The sequence below is a fragment of the Marmota marmota genome, unplaced genomic scaffold, assembly GCF_001458135.2.
Source record: "Marmota marmota marmota unplaced genomic scaffold, marMar, whole genome shotgun sequence".
Classification (NCBI taxonomy): Eukaryota; Metazoa; Chordata; class Mammalia; order Rodentia; family Sciuridae; genus Marmota; species Marmota marmota.
Genome location: NW_026000174.1, coordinates 31830936 through 31850896, shown reverse-complemented (window position 1 = coordinate 31850896; position 19961 = coordinate 31830936). Strand labels below are relative to the sequence as shown.

The window sequence follows — 19961 nt, the reverse complement described above, 5'->3', positions numbered from 1 at the left end:
AGCCATCTGCATGCTGTACCCAAGCAGCTCCCTGCTGTGATCAGCCACCAAGGTAGGTGAGGACTTCAGAGCCAGACCCAGCAGGGCCCAGAAGGGGGCAGCTGGATGCCTGATGTGACCTTGGACAAGTCACTGCCTCTCTGGACTTCAGTTTCCTCCTCTGTAAAACAAAGAATTTAGAGGATACAAGCAATTTTCTAGCCATTGACGATTTATGGATCCCTCTGGTAACCTGAAGGGTATAGATTTGTTCCCCAGGGGGAAAAATGCATATGAATTTGGCATGAAATACTGAGGACACCTTCATCTTGAGCTAGAGACTTAGGAGAAAAACTGTTGGGCTAAGATCTCTAAAGATCATTCCAGGTCTAGACAAGAGGGTGGGGGTTCTGTCTGTAGGAGACGTTCAAAGCTAGGCTCCAACAAAGTGGAGCCTCCTGCAGGTAGAAAGCCATGTGTTTTAGTCAGCTTTTTGGCCACTGTGCCAAAAAGGCTGACAAAAACAATGTAGAGGAGAAAAGGTTTACTTGGGCTCATGGTTTCAGAGGTCCCAGTCCCCAGACAGCTGGCTCCATTACTCGGGGCCCAAATGAGGCAGCACATCACAGCAAATGATTGTGGAGGAGGAAAGCAGCTCGGGACTTGGCCACTGGGAAGCACAGAGAGCTCCACTCTCCAGGGACAAAATATAAACCCCAAAGACACACCCCCAGTGGCCTACCTCCTCCAGCCACACCCTATCTGACTTCACTTACCACCCAGTTAATCCCTAGAAGGGGGTTAATCCACGGAGTGGGCTATAACTCTTATCATCTAATCATTTCATCTCTGAACCTTCTTGCATTGTCCCACACCTGAGTTTTTGAGGGACACCTCATATCTAAACCATAACACCTTGGAAGGTAACACAACCTGTCCAATGTCTGTCTTCTTTACAGAGAACCCAGGACCAAGTAAGCCTAGTTTGCACCCCACCACAGACACATGGTTGCCCGTTTACTAGGGAAGCCAGAAGGTTTTTTGTTGTTGTTGTTTTGTTTTTGCTGCTCTGATACAGAGGCTAGATTCCAGGAAGAAGGAGCCCACCTCACTCACAGTGGCAGCAAAGTAATTCCTTCAGCTCTCTGGGCTCAGCAGCAAGTGCAGTCCTGTGCCTTTAGACACAAGGCATTTCTCATTTTGGGGGCAGCTTGTGGACTCATATGCTTGCCTGTGTGTTCTGCCCAGGAAACATCTGTCACCAACTCCAGTCCAAACGGCCGGTTGGCTATTAGAGTTGAAACAAAACGTCAGAGTCCCCCACATGGTGAATTAGGTTGTCGGTCTCCTGCTTAACACATCAAGTTAAAGCGGAGCGTTGGTCTTAGTGGAAACTCCTCCCTCCTCAGTGCTGAGAGTGAGTGGGGCCTGTGAGTTGCCAGAAATTTCATGAGCGAGTGAGAGAAACCTTCATGCGCACATTAGACTCACCTGGGGAGCTCTTCCAATACACAAATGCTGCTTTCCACTTGACCAGGTGAGTCTGATGTGCAGCCACAGTTGAGAACCACTCTCCCGGACAACCCAAACATTTAATAAACCAGCTTCATGGCTCAAAAACCAAAAAAAAAAACAAAAACAAAAAACCCTGATGCAAAGCAGTCAGTGGTGAATGATCAAGCTGTATGCCATGCCCAAGGAAAAAACACAGCTCCCACTAGGGAAAGATTCCAGAAAGGCTTCTGGATGCTGGATGGCAAAGACAGCAAATCATGAGCAAGTAAACCCAGAGACAGGCCCTCCAGACTGGAAACAGCTTGGGGAAGGATCCAGAGGCAGCAGACTCTGCTGGGAAATCAAGACCTGGTGCTCTTTGCAGGGAGGAGAGCACGTGTCACCAAATGGACTCTAACATGCCTTTTAGATTGCTTCTGACCCTACAGCTCCTGATTGAAAGTAGTTTGACTTCAGTGCTTATTTGTTCTTGTAAAAAAGTGTTCTGCAATTTCAACTGGAGGTGAAATAAAATGGAGTGATAAGTCTATAAGTAATTTTTAAAGACTTTTCATAACAACATTTTAATCTGCTTCCCAGGAAATCATCCTTGAGGGAAGGGCAAAAGAAATGTAGCTGATTTTTACAGAGGAGGAAAGAAACAGAGGTACATTTCCCTGCCTATGTCATATGGGTTGTTGTTTTTTTGTACAAAAAAAACAACCTTAATTCTGCTGGTCCTGAGCAAGACCAGCCCTTCAAGACACAGAGCTTGGCCCCCTGACTTACAGAGAGGACCACATTCAGGAAAGAGAAGGCTGTTCCAGAAGGGCCCTTTGCCTTCTCTTGGATCCACAGAACTCCCCAAGGACATCCTAAGGCCACCTCAGGACATCCTTGCAACCTCCTTCCTAACATAGGCCTAGGCAGACCAGAGTCTAAGTATAGCCCAGTGCCTCCTCAGTCATGTGGTCTTGGGCAAGGCCTTCTACCACTCCAGGACCCAGTATCCTCATCTGTAAACTGGGATTTTCAGATTCTGGTAGTCTTTGAGAAAATGCAAAGAAAGAGCATCCAAAGAGGCACCTTAGAGGGGCCGGGGAATGGTAACCATTGCTCTTATTATTCTTTCTCCCCCTTGCTAGTCTCAGAGCAGCATGATATCCAACAAAGGCTTTCCTCCACCTGAATCTCAAAGTCTTTCTTCCTCTGGCCTTTCTTTCTGTGCCCTTGGACTACACCACTGTAAGGACAACAGTCACAAGGATTTATTTCCTGGAGAAGAGTGGACATTTTCTGGATCCAGGGCTGCCCGAGCTGCTCTCTGCTGCCCCCTGTTGGCTCAGAGCCTGAAGCGTCAGTGGACCATTTTGTCCATAAGTTACATCTGTGGAAATGAAGGTGACACAAGGCGTTAAAAACAGCTCTAAGCATGCTAAAAGCATCCTTCCTAAAGCCAGTCCTCCCCTGTCATGTGTAACTTCTTTGAGATACTAATGCCTCAGGTGCCCCTCTGATTTGAGTTTTTTGAGAAAAAAAAAATGAAGAGCAGGCTTAGTTTTTACCCACTTGTGGAAGTTCAGGGGACTTTCTGGATTTCCAGAGAATGAATTTGATCAAGTTCTACAAGAACCTAGCAGGAGTCTTTTTCTTTCCTCCATTCTCAGTGCTCTTCCAGGTATTATCAACCAATCATTTCTTTCCCATTGAGTCACACTCATCCTTGAAATCCTTCTTAATACAACAACACTCCAAGCAGCCAGTCCTAGTCATTGGTCAGGATGGTGCACAAGATGAAAACTGTTTTACTTCTTGGGGTTTCAAGTTCAACTGCTAGATGAGAGGATGTGGATCAAATTCCCTGTTCTGTGTCTGCTCCAGTGCTCACTATCTCCGAAGGGTCAGGATGCTTCCTGGTTATGATGGCACAGCACTGGACAAGGTAATTTGAGGTTCTCGGCTTCTGAACTGAAACATATGAGCTATACTATTTAGGAAATGTACTAAAGATAAGTATCACTCAACTGAGACTAAAAATCATCACTGAGCCACAGGGTGGACAGGTATTTTTGTTAGGGAGCAAACAATATTGTTGTTGGGCAGGCCTGGTGCCCAGGCTGAGTGTTCTGGAAATGGTAAATAAGAGGGTATCTGAATATCACCTGGTGTGTGTTCCTCCAATATTTCTTGTTTCCACTTTGGTGTGGCTGAACTGGATCATGCAGCATCCACTGCCTCCTGACTGAGTGATTGCAGCAGAAGAGAGAAGAAATGTGGGGCCAAATCCTGGGTGCTTAACCTTTTGAACTTTCAATGCTTTTTAAATAAGACCTGGGATTTTTAGTGTCAGAGTACTGAGATGGTAAATAACAGATCTGGAAGAAATTGTGACCACTCTGAGTCATTCCTTATCACTCCCCAGACTGATTCCACATGCTGTTTTGAGTAGAGGATGGGCAGGCAAAGCAGAGATCTCAGATGCGAGGAGACCCCGAGCAGGGGCCCTCCATCCTATCCACCTCCCACTGAGGCCCCAGGCCCCAGAGCAGGAGAAGTTGGGTGTCTAAGAGCAGACATGGCTGAGGATCTGTCCTGGGTAAAGCCTGGGCAGCTGAATGTCTGGCTGAATTTTCCCATCCTAGAACCCAGCAGGCAAAGGAAAAATAAGCAGAAATGGTTACAAGAAGTGTAACCTATATTTTTTTTGACATCAGAGTAGCAGATATCCAATCTCAGTCAAGTCAGTGAGATTTTATTCAGTCTGGGGTTTCACTAGCTCTTGTCCATCATGGGGTGGTTCTGTTTTATTCTGCTTGGGGGCACCAAGGCATGAAGGAAGGAGAAGCTGTTCTCTGTCACCATCTCTCCTGCCGTCATCTACAGAGCTTTCCTGGTCATGGCATCTCTGGGTTCAGTGGCCCAAGGGCCCCCAGATCTCAGTGTCCTAGTGTGTGTGAAAACTTTCTGTTGCTTTCTGTGCTTTGTGGATGTGTGGGAGTCCTGGGAGATTTCCACTTAATATGAATTCACATGCAGTATAGGCAAATGATCTACATTAGCCCCTCTGTGACTCAGTTTCTTCATCTACAAAATAGGCATAATAATACAACCTACCTCTCAGGATTGCTGTGGGGATCAAATGAGTTAATGCAACAGTGTCTGGAACACTACAAATGTGTCTGCTCATATTTTTATTTGCTATTTACTTCTTTCAAAGGGGTGAGAGTCAGAAAGGCTGTACATAGAAATACCAAGCATTTTCTATTTAGCACAGGCATTTTGAAGTGGCTTTCTGGGTGGGAGAGGAAAGGGTAAGGTAACAGTCAGGGCTTAAGGGAAACACATAGTTAGTTCTTAGATGCACTGATGTTCAACATCAGACCCAAGAGAGCAATCCTGGAGATGCATCTGCGCCGGGCATACCCCTCCTTCAGTTGCTGGATGGTGAAGAGGAAGTCTTGGGATACAAGGGAAGGTGGCCAAGGCAGTAGGCAGAGTAGGAAGGACACAACCCTCCAGGAGCTCAAGACACTGGCTCTTTAACCAGTCAATGGTATGGCATTCTTGACTTTTTTTAACAGTGTTTCTTCACCTACCTGGCCCTGGGTATCCCGCAGGAGGGCCTTATGCATGTGAAGGATTGTTGTCATGTCATTATGTCCCTGTCCCCCAGTGAGGGCAGGAAGAGCATCTGGCTGGGGTGTTTTGTTGGGCTACCCTTTGGCTGGGTGTCCATCCAAGTCACCAGGTAAAGAGGCATGACCTTGAATCCAGGGGGGATCAGATGTCCAGTCTGATTAAGCCCATTGAAGCCAGCTTACCTTCTCCTTCATGTAGGCCAACCTGAATGAGCTCCTAAAAATAGAATTTCGCGCTAGGCCTACCCTGAATCAGTTGGCCTTAGCTCACCTCTAGAGCTCCTGGACTCTGCAATTCTCAGGCCTTCTTCTTGGACTGAAGCCTGAGGTGCATCACTGGCTGAGCATTACCTTCTGTACTGTAGCTTCTATTTGCAATTGTCCAGGGGTCACATCAGCTTCTCGAGCAATGTCCCAGCCCAAAGATGACAACCAAGTCTTACCTCCTATGCCAACTTGTATCAGTGCCTGCCTGGAATGTAGTGTTTGGAAGGCGGATACTCGGAGGCGGGGAACAATCATGCAGCATTATCTGCCAAAGGGTCAGGGAGCAGAAAAGGCAACAAATATATGTCAACCCTGCCCCAGGCCCATGAGCTTGAGTGGATTCGTTATCTGAGGGGTACAAGAAGTTTCCAGGGGTGGATTTACCAAAATCTGGAAGCAATCACCAGAGCCTTTTGGTGACTATTAACAATTTACAGGTGGCGGCCAAGGACTGTAAATTGTTAAAAACAGGTAACTAACAGTCCCAGGTTTCCTTTTAAGCACTGCAAGTTCCATATCCCAGGAACCCACAGCACCAGGCGAATCAGAACTGCTGCTTATCTCACTGACAAGGCCTTGCCTGCCCCTGCTGAGGGCTGACGCTGCAGCTCAGTCACCAGGAACACACACACTCCCCTTCAGAGGTCAGGGGATGCCCAGTGCCCCTCAGCTGACTCTCACCATGCCTTCAGTGGCTTTTATATGAAATATATGACCAAGATCCCGAGGACTTTTGGTTCCCCTGATTCTTCCACATGCATGAAGATTAAGTATTGTTGACAGAGCCATCTGGAGCCAGGGTACTTCATGGCCCTTACCTGCTCAGGAAATGAGACCTATGAGACTGTGTCCACACAGCACATCTGCTAGCAACTGGCTGACCACAGGGACACGCGTGGACTTGCTTGGAGTCAGGCTAGTTTATTCATCCAACACTCACCTTTCTTCAGATCAGCAGATCCGTTGAGTGCCACCCTTAAATTCCTGGTCAACAGCTTATACCCAATAAAGCCAAGCCACCTGCACCTAAGAACCCTTTTAAGGTACCCAACTGACACCTGTTTGGCACCCCAGGAAAGAAGACACTCCTCCTTGGTTTTCTCTAGAAATTTACTTTCCACAGCTAGAAAAAAAAGGTGTGTGTGGTGGGGGCGGGGTTGGGGGCGGTGGACAAAAGCAAGACACAGAGCGAAATCATTTGCATCAGTCAAACGTTCAAAGCTAACCATCCAAAGGAAATCAGGAAATTGAAATTAAATGCAGCTCCTTGGTTTGTGTCCTTTCCATTTCCAACTTGCGAAGAAAATCCTCCACTTGCCCTCACTCAGCTATGTCTGCGCCTGGTGACATCTGTCAGCCAAGGAGTTTAATTGTTGGTAATAGTATTTCCCTGTTATTCGACCACCACACAAATAGCATAAATACAACTTAACCACCCTTGCCAGAAATCGCAAATTTATGCCGTGCCTGCTGAACACCAAGGCTGATTAGCACAAAATTTAATTTTCGTTAATATCAGCCCAAGACAAGTAGAGCATGAAATTAACCTGATGTGTTAATATTGTGCTTCACAGTTCCAACTGTATCCTGTAGACGCTGTCGCTGGAGATAGGTGCCCCTCTGCATGGGGAAGAACTCCCATGCACACTGAGAGGCAGGATGAGGCCCAGGAGGTTGGTGTTCCTGAAGCCGTGAGTGTTCCAAGGAGGCATTGGGTGACAGCTCCTGGAGATGAGTGGCAATCAGAGGTGGTGGTGGGAATTGAGGACCAGTAGCCGTTGAGGTCTTTTCTGTTCCTGGGGCTGAGGGATTTTAAATCTTAAAACAACTTCCGCAGGCCAGATGCTGTTATCTAAGAGTGGTTGGCCAAATACCACCCGAAAACTGAATCCAGGCCACCGTTTAGCCCTTGAGCTAAGAATTTTTTTCACATCTTTAAATGGTAAGGAAAAAAATCATATGAAGATTATTTTGTAATGTGAAAATTATATGAAATTCAAAGTTTAATGTCCACAAATTTTCCTGGGACTCAGTCATGCCCATTCATTCTGTTCTTATCCACCTTCTCTCTACAACAGCAGCCCTGTGTGGTTGCAACAGAAACCTTACAAACTGGAAAGCCCTAAATATTAACTATCTGGCTCATTGCTAGAAATGATTGCCAACCTCTGATCTAAGACAATAATAGTTTTCAAATGAGTTCTTTGGAGAAGCGAGGAGGACAGGACTTCATGCTTTTGCCAAAGCAGCTGTCTTTGTGTCAGTTATACACAGTGTGTTTTTATTCGGAAAAGAAGGAATTATACCTAAACAAGATCCAGGAGATGTACAAGAAGTTAAAAATACTTTCCCTTTTGAGGTGATTTTTGTGATTTGTGAATGGTGGGCTGCAAGGTGGCTCCAGGAAATCTCCAGAGACCTAAGACTCGACCAAAATGCAGTTCAAACAAAAGTTTTGTGTGTGTGTGTGTGTGTGTGTGTCCACAGGTGCGCCTCCAACCAAGGGTCTTAGCTCCAGGGCAAGTGTATAGGGAAATACAATCCTCATGGAGCACATTACAGGGATTTTCCTGTGTGTTCAAACTTCCCTTCCCTCTCTGGCAACACATACTTAGTCATGTTCAAATAAATTTGCTTAATTATTAATTAAGCCATTCATAATAGCTTACGACAAATATTTATGACAAATCCTTATGACATAATATTTATGACAAATCCTGGGAAACTGTAAGTGTGACTGTGTTGGGGGAAGGTCCTTGCAGAAGTGATTAAATTAAGGCTCTTAAAATCAGGAGATGATCCTGGATTATCTGGGTAGGCTCTAAATGCCATCACAAGCTTCCTAATAAGATACACACAAAGAGCAGAAGCCATATAGAGGAGAAGGTAATGTGACAATGAGGCAGAGACTGAAATGATGTGACTTCCAACCCAAGAATACCAGGATAACCACCAGGAGCTGGAAGAGGCAGGAAGTGGATTTTCCTCTAGAAACTGTCATACATTGGACTTCTGGTCTCCACAACTGTGAGAGAATGAATTTCTGATGCAGTAAGCCACTAGATTTCTAATAAACTTGTTCCAGCTGCCTCTAGAAACTAAGACACAATCACAAAAGGGTTTTCTCATGAATAGTATCCACAATGCTGATGTAATTTTCATTACTTTGTGTTGAATACCTATGTATCACTCAAAAGCCTATTCATGGGTTTCATCTCATAAATTATGCTATAGGGAAAGCACAAAGTAATTTTAAGTCCCTGGCACATACTATATTCCCAATAAACCGGAGCTCTGTGCATACTTTTCTCAAGGCAGAATCAGTCACCCCATCCTTTGAGGTCACAGGGCTCTTCAGACATGTTTTAATTAGCACTTCCCTCTAAACTAGGCATCTGTGTTTTTGATGTCCGTCACCCCTCGTGGGTAAGCTATGAAATTCTTGGGAGCAATGAATATCTCTCATTTTTTAAATACTTTTTATTGAAATTTAACATATACAATAAGGAGCCTGTATCTTAAGAGTATCAAAGAACATTTTCAAATGTTACGTCTAGGCAGCCACTACCCAAATCAAGATATAAAGCATTTCTAACACCCTGAAGCCTCTTCCATGCCCCACTCCCAGCCAATACCTTCTCCAAAGAGTAGCTACCATTCTGACTTAATGCAGTTAGTTTTGCCTGTTTTCGAATATCATAAAAATGAAATCAGATAGTATATACTCTTTTGAATATGGCCTCTCTCAGACAGCATAATGTTTTTGAGATTTATCCATGCTATTGTGTGTAGCAATAATGAGTTCTCTATTGTATGAAATTACCACAACTCCTCAGATGGACTCTGAGGAGTTTCCCATTTGGCATTATTACAATGTGTGCTGCTAGGAAGATTCTTGAACATAGTTAGCCAGGTAGGAAAGCCCTCTTCCCTGTTAGAGACTGACAGGGGTAGAACTAGATCACAAAGGAGGTATGTAAGCAACTTCAGTAGATACTACTGAATACCTCTTTCTACACCTTATGCTGTACAAATATGTATTTACTCCATCAGTGGATGAAATTTGCAGCAATGTACCAAATCCTTACCAAACTGAGTCATTTTATTTATTTATTTATTTATTTATTTATTTATTTATTTAGCTATTTTAGTTGTTGATGGACTTTTATTTTATTTATTTATTTATATGCAGTGCTGAGGTTCAAACCCAGTGCCTCACACACGCCATGCTAGGCAAGCACTCTACCACTGAGCTTCAACCCCAGCTCCTCTAGTTACCTTTTAAGTTTAGTCATTTTGGTAGTAACTGATTCATCTTTGTATTCCTCTGTACTAGACCAAAATTTGTACTAACATGATTCCACATTTTTCTTACTGGCTCTAGTGGGCAGGTAAGCCAGCTTCCAACTGATCCTGCCTGGAAAAAAAAAAGAGAGATGGGTCAATTTGATTCCCTTCTCTCAGAGATTAAAGCAACAAAATAAAGAGAGTAATACAACCTTCAACAGGAGCAAATAATGAAAACAGTAATGGCTATGATTAATCAATACAAGACAAAGACATGAGAAATTGTAAGGAGGCAGACATTATAACAGAAACAATGCAGAGCAGAGGGGAAGGAAAGCAGCTGGGACCAGGACAGACAGAAGCAGATACCATAAGAATAGCAATGAACCACAGCAGAGAGCCCAAGGCCCTGTTCTAAGGTCACTATAGTGGCCTTGGATTCAGAACAACCTCCAGCCCCTCCCCTCTGCTCCATATAGCCCTGGATAGGCCTGTTCTTGAGTCTCCCTGGTAGCCTCCACACCTTTCTCTCAGTAAGTACCCTTACCAGGAGCCCTTCCTCACTTCAGTTGTAATACTTTGGAGCCTTTTTTTCTTGCAAATAAAAAAGTTCAACTTCCATGCCTGATATGCAGTATCAGTAATATGCCAGCAAATAGTTAATAATCAACCACCTAGGAATTAAAAGCCCTGATTAGAAATGTTTGCCAAAATCTTGATGTAAATACTCCCACCATGGCCAATTTCAAGCTATCATGTGACATCATTAAACACAAGCAACTGGAAATAGCACCCCATCATATAATATTTTCACCACATTGGTGCAATAAATGGAAATATAATCTCAAGAGCATAGATAGTTGTAAGATAATTAGTTGAGTATTCCTACTCAATCTGGATGTAACTGAATATTTAATACCTTTGTTTTTTATTGGTGCATCTCAATTATACAGAATGGTGGGTTTCATTGTGACATATTCTATTACCTTTATTTTTTAATATAATTTATTTAAGTTTATATAATCTAATTTTTTATAATGGTGATGCTTAATAACTAGCTCACAAAAAATCCTGAAAATTTAACAATCAGCTGGCAGGGCCAGCTCTGACATGCCACTGAAGTAGATGCCCACCAAATGTTTGAATCCTTTCTGGCCTTCTCTATGTTATGACAAGCTCCTCATTGTGCAGAACCCACCTGCCTGGCTCCTAAGCCAACGGCACATCCATGTATGAGTAAAACCAATCATATGATGACAATGTTATACACAATTTTCCACAGTAGATTACTATTGGTGACATTCAAAACCATGGAAATGGGCACGACATATCTCTATTTACCAAGTCATAGGGCCTGGACCTTTCTGGTTTGGAAGTTTGTTTTGCTTTGTTTTTATTTCATCCAACAGCTCAGAAAACACAAGCAGGTATGCAGGATGTTAAGTGTTCACAGAAAACCTTGACTTGCTCAAGTGGCTCCTGGATCAAAAACTCCAACACATCTGATCTCCTTCCATGTGCCCACCACCCTGCTAGCACACACACATACACACAAAAGTCAATCATGGGTGTAGTAAAAGTTGCAGTTTTTGCCCTTAAAAAGTTTTTAAATACTGATAACTGACATTTAATGCTTTTCTGTGTAACAAGATGCTTCTTTTATGTTGGTAAACCGAGTTAATCCTCACAAGGATTCTTTGTGGTAGGCACTACATTGTCTTCCTAATTTTACTGATATGGAAAATAGGGCACAGATAGGTTAAATAGGAGCCCAAGTTTAACTACACGAATACAAGTTTTTGAACCCAAGAATCCAGGCTGATAGCCACTGGACTACCTCACCGCAGAAGGCTAGAAGATGAAGATAATGAGAGAGTGTGTGTAAATACATTAAGATCAGAGAAGAAAGTAGAAAATATGGGGTGAATTATTCTCAAATGATAACTTGCAAGTAGCCTTTAGCCTAAACTTAGACATATATAAAGACATGAATGGTATGACCCTATTTTGTGTACAACCAGAGACATGAAAAATTGTGTACTATGAATTGAAATGCATTATGCTGTCAAATATAGCAAATTAGGATAAATAAATAATTTTTTTAAAAAGATGAGCAGGATTTGGATAGACTTCAAGGATGAGCTGGGTAGCTTTAGGGGAAGAGAGCTGGGTACATGAAGGCCTAAGAGCAGGAATAAGCACTAGGCATATCAGGATGAGTGTAGGGAAATGTGTTCACGGAAGAGGTAGAGGACACCTTAAGGGTGACGGGTTCATGCACTATATTGATTGTGGTGATATCACAAACGTGTCCATGCACGATGGCTTATCAGATTGCATACTTTATATAGATACAGTATATCATATTTGACTTAGACCTTGGGGATGCTGTTTTTTAAAACTGAAAATATAAAGTTGACATATAGCATGATTCAATTTATATGCCATCCTCTAGACCAAAACAAAAACAAAACAACAACAACAAAAACACCCTAGATCAATAGTTAACAGGAATGGGGTATGAGGGAAAAGAGAATTTGGGGATAAAGGAGTAATGGACATATTCTATATCTTAATTGTGGTGTTGATTACATATTTACATTCTTTTTGTCAAAAACACTTAGAACTGTATGCTTAGCAAGGATGAATTTTACTACATATATCTATATATCAATAAACCTGACTTTAAAAAAAGATTACATGCAAACAGATACACATCTGCAAGTATTTGTAAATGGGGGTCAATAAATAAATCTTTCTCCTCCTGCTGGGGCTGAAATGCTGAAAAACCCAGTGCAGACTTCAAAGACGGACTTCCCCCATGTGTGTATTGCTTTTTATATTTTTAAAGTCTTCTCATATCCATGTGTCATTTGATCCAGTCACCAGCTATAGGAGGAAGCGAGGGGACAGGTTTGTGTACTCATAGGGGAATGAGGATACTGTGGCCAGGGCGGTTAAATAATCCTCACACAGTTCAGAAGGGATGGAGTTAGGCCTGGTACTGGCAGACCTTCTCGTTTTTAGCCTGCTGCTCTTCCCATACACTCACCAACCATTCCCAACCCACTCCCAGCTTTGAGGTCCTTCCTCATTGCAATCCATGGCCTTTTTTTGGTACTGGGGATTTAACCCAGGGGTGCTTTACCACTGAGCTACATCTCTAGCCCTTTTTGTTTTTTATTTTGAGACAAGGTCTCACTAAGTTGCTGAGGCTGACCTTGAACTTGTGATTTTCCTCCCTCAGCCTCCCAAGCCACTGGGAATAGAGGATGTGGCCACTACACCCAGCACAGTCTATGATCTTGTGTGTCCAGAAAGAAGAAATCCAAACCAAGACCCCCATCCTAGGGTCCCTCCACATTCAACTCACAGTGGCATGACTGATAATTGATACCGATAGCATCTGGGCTCATCACTCAACATGTCCACTCCTTAGAGGGACCAAAGCAGTCTTCCTTCCCCATTCATAACCCCAATCTAGCCATGAGAAAAACAGCAGACAAAACCAAAGCCAGGGTGACTCGGGAAGCTGAGACAGGAGGATCGCAAGTTCAAATCCAGCCTCAGCAAAGGTGAAGGGCACTAAGCAATTCAGTGAGACCCTGTCTCTAAATAAAATACAAAATAGGGCTGGGGATGTGGCTCAGCATCAAGTACCCCGAGTTCAATCCCTGGTACCAAAAAAAAAAAAAAAAACCCAGAGCCAGAGAAAGCCTATAAATTCCTGATTGATACTTCTCAAAACTTTCAAGGTTATCAAAAACAAGTAAAGGTTAAGAAACTGTCACAGCAGAGGAGACTAAGTAGATGTACCAACTAAGTGTAATACGGTGGGTGCCCTGAGGGGATCCTGGGACAGAAAAGGGGCATTAGTAGAAAAGCTAGTGAAATCGGAATCAAGACTGGAGTTTAGTTCATAATAGTCATGTGCCAGTGTTTGTTCCTTAGTTTTGATGAAGGAGCCAGGGTAACATAAGCTGTTAACAACAAGGAAGATGAGGAGATGGGCATATGAGAACACTGTGCTGCCTTTATCTTTCCTGTAAAACTCAAATCATTCCAAAATAAAGAGTTTATTTAAAAGAATCTTGGTGGAGGCCCTAGATGCTTTTGTCCTTCACTGTTGAATCTTTTCTCAACAAACAAAGGGCATATTTTATTTTTAGCCTGGATAATTAATTTTCAAGCCAAGGACAGGAGCTTCTGTCCCAAGGACCCTCCAGGCTCCCAAAGCAGCCTGAAGATGGAGTCATCCAGCACCCCCACCCCCTAGCCCTTAACTTTCTGCCCAGGGGTAGCAACACCTGGCTCTTTGAACACAATAAAATCATCATGGAAACCTATGGATCTGGACTGCTGAGGTCAGAGGGCAAGGGCGGCCTCAAGGCTGCTCTCTTGAAGTCTTGCTTGCTGGTTGGATCTGCTCTGGGCAGGATCACTGCTGGAGGTCGCTAGGGACAGGTGTCCCATCTGAGGCCAGGAGACTGCAGTGCTCCCTGTGAATAAAGAAGTGTGTGAGAAAGAGAGACCGACAGGCAGACAGGCAGACAGAGACGGAGAGGGGAACTGAATGCTGAATGCGGAGGTCATGGTGAGTGACCTGAGACAGGCTCCTGGAAATAATCCCTCAGCAGGGAAGTGGCTAGTCCTTTTGGAAACCAATGAAGCAAGAAAGTGGTGTTGACGAACCTATTGTGCAGGCCATTTTTATTATCAGCAAATAAATGAGAGGCTGAAACTGTCCTTCAGTACCAAGACTAATAGTCTTCGTGATTCCTTCCCTCTCCTGACTCCATCCAGCTTCTCACCCTGCATTCTGCCCATCTTGCCTGCACATAATTGTTTTTTTTTTTTTTTTTTTGGTTGCAATAATCACTGTAGCTCTCCATCTTTCTGCAATGGGCTTTCCCCCTTTCCTCTTCTCCTCTCATCCTCTCTTAAAGAATTATTCTGTTTCTCAAATGTGGCCACTCACTTGAGACCTTAACCCTGCTTGCGCCCTTGGTGGCAGCCCGCAGCCCACAAAGCAGCCACACCAAGCCATGCCCCTGGCACAGCTTCAAGGGCCGGTAGTTTGCTCCAACAGGTACTGCTGAATGAGCCTGCCCAGGCAGCATGATAAAGACAAAGCTCCTGACAGCCTTTCTTCAGATCAAGTTCAACACATTTGCTCATAAAATGAATGTTTCCTTCTCAACTGTCTTATTTAGGGAAAGTGAAGTTTTAGATGTGGTATCAGAGAAGATCCAGTCAGGAAACAGAAACCACATCAGTAATGTTAACAGAGATAACTTAGTATAAATAAATGGCTGTTCACCAGAAATTAGAGACTGAGAAGACAAAAAGGGAATAATGAAGTTTCTCCAAGAAAACTGCAGGAAGCACTATTGTGCCCTGGCTGGAGGACTAAAGGCAGAAGCAAGAAGGAAGCCCCTACAGAAATGGAACCAGACCTCTGAAGAAGGTGTGCTAACTTGCCGGGGCTGGGTCCGTAAGTGTGAGAGAAAGAATGAAGGCCAGAGCCAGTTGCTCTCTGGAAATCAACTGCCACTGCCAAAGTGAGAAAGTGGTGCTGGGGTGATGCTGGCAGGAACTGGAAGTAAATGGGAAAGCACTTGCCCTCTTCCTGCTTCCAGTCACCATGTAGCGCCCCCTAGTGACAGAGCCTAACATGGGTCCCGCTGACAAAGGAAAGGGGTTAGCAGAATCCCAGCTGCAGCACCACAAAAGCTGAGCATGAAAAAAGTAGGTGGGAATTTGAGACATGGTAGCTCATTAACCAGGAAGGAGTCCATGGAAATGGAAGGAACTAAAGACATAAATTTACAATTTCTCAAATGATAGATAAGCTATGTAAGTGTATGTGCATGCACTGTATATTTTAATGGTAACTCCCAGTTTCTAATAATAACATCTAATGTATACTGAGACTTGGCAAAGAACCAGGCAAATGTCCTAATTCAGCCTTCACAAGACCCTGAGGGGTTAGATACCAAAAGAATCTTAATTTTTCAGATACAAACATTAAGACTTAGGTTAAGTGATTTGCTTATGATGCTCAGAAAGTAGTAGATCCAAATCAAGACTTCATAAAGTTCATGTGTAGTCATAGCATCATCTCTTATCTGCTGAGCACCACAGCTAAGTCTGCTCCTTTTTCCTATGAATATTTTCAGGACTTCTTACAGTAAGAAAGTATTAACAGATTCCTCCACATTCTCTGCTCAGATGTAACATACAGTTCCAACTCCATGGTATATCAAAAAATAATAGCAGAGCATGCATTAAATGAATACACACATACACCATAACACCAAAGGAAAGCAGAAAAGGATGCTTTCAATAAGTGTGACAGTATAATATGCAGCCAATAAAATTATGATATAGATACATATGCATTAACATGTAGAAATTATAATAGCTAAAATTTAATAAGCAGTTCACATAGGCTTAACTTATTTTATCCTCACAACAACCTAATTTAGTAGATCCCATTATTATCATCTCCATTTTACAGATGAGGAAACTGAGGTAACATAAAGGTTAAAAATAACTTAATTAAAATCATAGAGCTAGTAATTGATAGGGTCAGGATTTGAAACAGGTGATCAGTTTCAGAGCACATGATGTTAACCGTCACACTATTCTGATTACAGAAGAACATAAAAATTATCATGACATCCTATTCAGTTAAAAAGAAAGCATTTCAGAAAGTGTGTATAGTGTTGTGCCCTGTCTAAAATATTAATATATTTGTGTTCGCATATACATGTGTATGCATATGTATGTTTAATTTTAGTCCATAGGGCAATGTCTGGAAAGAGTCTATAACAAAATATTAACAACAGCTATTACATAGAGACTTTTTCCTTTTTTATTTTTAAATAACTGTGGCTTTCTATAAAAAAAATCTTTATAAGAAAATTTTAAGGATTTCATTAAAGAAATGATTGTCATCTTGGGGGAAATGATCTGGCAATTTGAACAGCTTTGTAATATTTGGTATGGGGAAAAAAAAGGAGGAAACTTGTGTCTGCAATAGATATGAACAACAGAAAAGAGATTCAACAGCATCTCCTTCAGCCAGACAAGGTAACAAAACAGTTGTTGACAACCTCTCCCCTACCTGGAGAAGGCAGGAGCCAAGTCCTGTGTGTAGTTTTAAGTGTGTTCCCTTCTCCATTGTGCCACAAGGAGGGCTTGCAAATTTACTGAACATATGTGTAATCATTTCCCTTTGAAACTCATGCCTCCCAGATCCTGATCACGAGGACGGGTCCCTCTGAACAGGGACGTCAGTGTGCTGGAGAACATTGTTGTGGTAGCGGTGATGTTATCCCTGTGCACCGGGAGTATTCGCTCAATCTCCCCAAGCCATGTGTTGCCTTGGAAACATCATGATTCTCACAGAGATCTAAGCAAAGGGAAATAATAAAAATAATACAATCTTACACTTTAAGACTATCTTTTATGCCACCAAAGCACCCTGTTAAATCCTTCCTCTGAATAAAAAGACAGACAGGCAGAGTGGCTTATGCCATGTGTTGTCCCGATAATTAATAATTAGAGATAATTAATAATTAGAGAAAACACATTGATCTCTGTTCTTGGGATAATTTGGGTCAAAGTAGTTTTGCCATCTGAATTAAGTAGATCACCAAAGTCAACATTTTCATCATCGTAAGATTCTGTCCCATATCTAAACGCACAGACATGAAAGAGGCCTCCATGGGAAGAAGCCATGAAACATCTTGTCATCATGGTTATCAACTCACATGAAAGCAACGTCTGACGTAATACAGGGGATCTTCTCTCTGGAGCAATGATCGGCAAACCTGTTCTGTTAAAGGCCAGATACTAAATCTTTTCAGCTCTGCTGGCCATGTGGGCTTGGTCATAATTACTCAACTTTGCCCTTGCAGGGTGAAAGCAGTCACAGATAATAATATACACAGATACATAAGAGGAATGAGTACGACCATGTTCTAATAAACTTTGCAGAAACAGGTCATGGGCTAAATTGGACCCATGAGCTGTAGTTGCTATCCTTGCTCTAGAGCATGGGCTGCGTATCCCCAGCCTGCAGTCTTCAAGGACTACCCTCAAGAAAATTGGAAAGTTGGCAAAGTTGTTCTTGCTGGTTCCCTCAAGCCAGACTCCGGAGGAAACCTTGGGAATCAAAAGTAGAAAAACAAATAAAGTCTAGAGTTTATGTTTGAGGGAGGAGGGCATAATAAGCATGTAAGCAAGGAAATAACCTAGAAAATTCTGGTAAAGACAAGGAATTCCAAGATGATAATGCTCTGGGGGAGGGGAGGTCACTTTAGATTGGGTGGTCAGGGTAGACTCCTGAGCAAGGGCCTTTGAACTCACTTGAGAGTGAAGAGGAGCTGTGAATAAAAAGAGCTGGACAAAGAGTAGCTTATCAGAATGCAAAGAGCCTGAGGCAGCAAAGGGCAGGGTGTAGTGAGTTTGAGGAACAGAGACCAGTCCAGCTGGAACTGACCACATAATAAACAAGGAGAGCAGGATTTGAGGGAGGGTAATAAGAGGTGGTCAAGGGTCACTGCAGGCAGCACCTTCTGAGCCACAGAGCTTCACCTTGACCTCTCCTTTCCCCTGTGCTGTAGTCCTGGCTCTTACATTACCTGCACACTCAGGCCCTAGAACTGCCCCAGCTCTTCCTGTATCCACCAAGTGTGGCCCCTCCTTGAGCAGGTCTAAAGGTACTTAAGTAGAATAGGCTCCCTTCTCAAGTACACATACTGGTTTTGCTTGCAGTGATAGACTTCAGTAAAATAAATTGTTGCAGGAGGAGTAAGATTTTAGACACTAAATCAAGTATCTTCTTAGCATGTACCTTTTTTTTTTAATCTATGTTTTAGTTGTAGGAGGACACGATATCTTTATTTTTATGTGGTGCTGAGGATCGAACCCAGTGGCTCACACGTGCTAGGCAAGCGCGCTACCACTGAGCCACAATCCCAGCCCGCTCCTTTCTTAAAATCAATGTTTAAACCAAGAAGAATAAGGAATAAACTAGCTGAGTGATTCAGGGCCATGTTCACTGAATGAAAAAAAAAAAAAAGAAAGAAAGTAAAACATACTTAACTCCTTTAGCTTCTGCATTCTCTGTCAAGGACAATTAATTTCAAACTAGAAGGCACAGAACATACATGGAAAAGCAGACATCTAAACTCAAGGTAAAGAGAGCTCATGAATGTTAGGGTCTGTAAACAAGTCAGGATGGCGCCTGGCATTTTGCCAGAGGGAGTGGTTTGTGAAGTAACGCCAGGGAGCCATTAAGTGTGGAGATTCCTTATTGGTTGACTGCTGTATCTAGTTTATGTTAATTAAGATAAGCTGTGTGGAATGCATATATACCCCTCCTGTCCTACAACAAACGGCTCCCACTCCTGCTGTATCAATGTACACAAGTTGTTCGTCACCCCCTGGTTATTTTGCTGCAGCCGGACTGCGGCACATGAACTGGGTTTAAACTATTTCAAATAAGATGTATGGGCCAGGCCCACACCAATGATAACCCAGTGTAGGGAGGACAGGGCGTCCCCAACATGTGTGTGTGAAATGTGAGACCAGGAGAGGAGCCAGAAAAGGCCATGTTCTCTTTTTTTTCCTTCATATTAGGGATTGAATCCAGGGGTATTTCATCACTAAGCCACTTCCCCAGCCCTTATTTATACTTTATTTAGAGACAGGGTCTCACTGAGTTGCTTAGGGCCTCACTAAGTTAGTAAGGCTGGTTTAGAACTTGCAATCCTACAGCCTCAGCCTCCTGGGCCTCTGGGATTACATAGTATGCCATCACGCCCAGCAGCAATGTTCATTTTAGAAAGAGTGCTGAGTAAAATAAAAATAAAAAAAAAAGAAAGGGTGATGAAACTATAACTCACAAGTTGAATACCAGTTCTCTGAAAAATCAAAAAGAGATAATTAAATAATAATAGCAGTTCAAGAACAAAGGGAAGTGGTCGGTACGCACTACAACCAGTGTGGTTCACTAGGAACAGATCTCACAAGATCACCTGCATTTCTCTTGGGAGAGTGTGGTCACATTCATGGAAGCGTATTATACAACTAAGCTCCAGTGCCATGCTAGAGCAGTGCCAGACAGACAGAACTCCAGCCTTCATTAGTGGAGGTCTCTAGTAACATGCCACTGGGCACTGTCCTTCCCCCTCTCCTGTTCAACACTCTTATCAATATGTTAATGAATATGTGGAAGGCATGCCTATCAAATTATACATCACACAATGAGGCCCTAATTGGGCT

General features: G+C 43.0%; 1 long non-coding RNA gene across 3 annotated transcripts in view; it reads right to left on the bottom strand.

The window, feature by feature from the left end:
- Window positions 1–7714: 7714 nt before the first annotated feature.
- LOC125612079 overlaps window positions 7715–19961 on the bottom strand; it is an 83581-nt gene continuing 71334 nt past the window's right edge. Inside the window, exon 4 of one of the 3 annotated variants that reach the window (XR_007342376.1) lies at window positions 7715–9795. This is a non-coding gene — a long non-coding RNA (uncharacterized LOC125612079). Of the gene's footprint in view, window positions 9796–15415; window positions 17083–19961 lie in introns of those variants that run through there. The other 2 variants (XR_007342378.1, XR_007342377.1) reach the window with 2 other exon arrangements.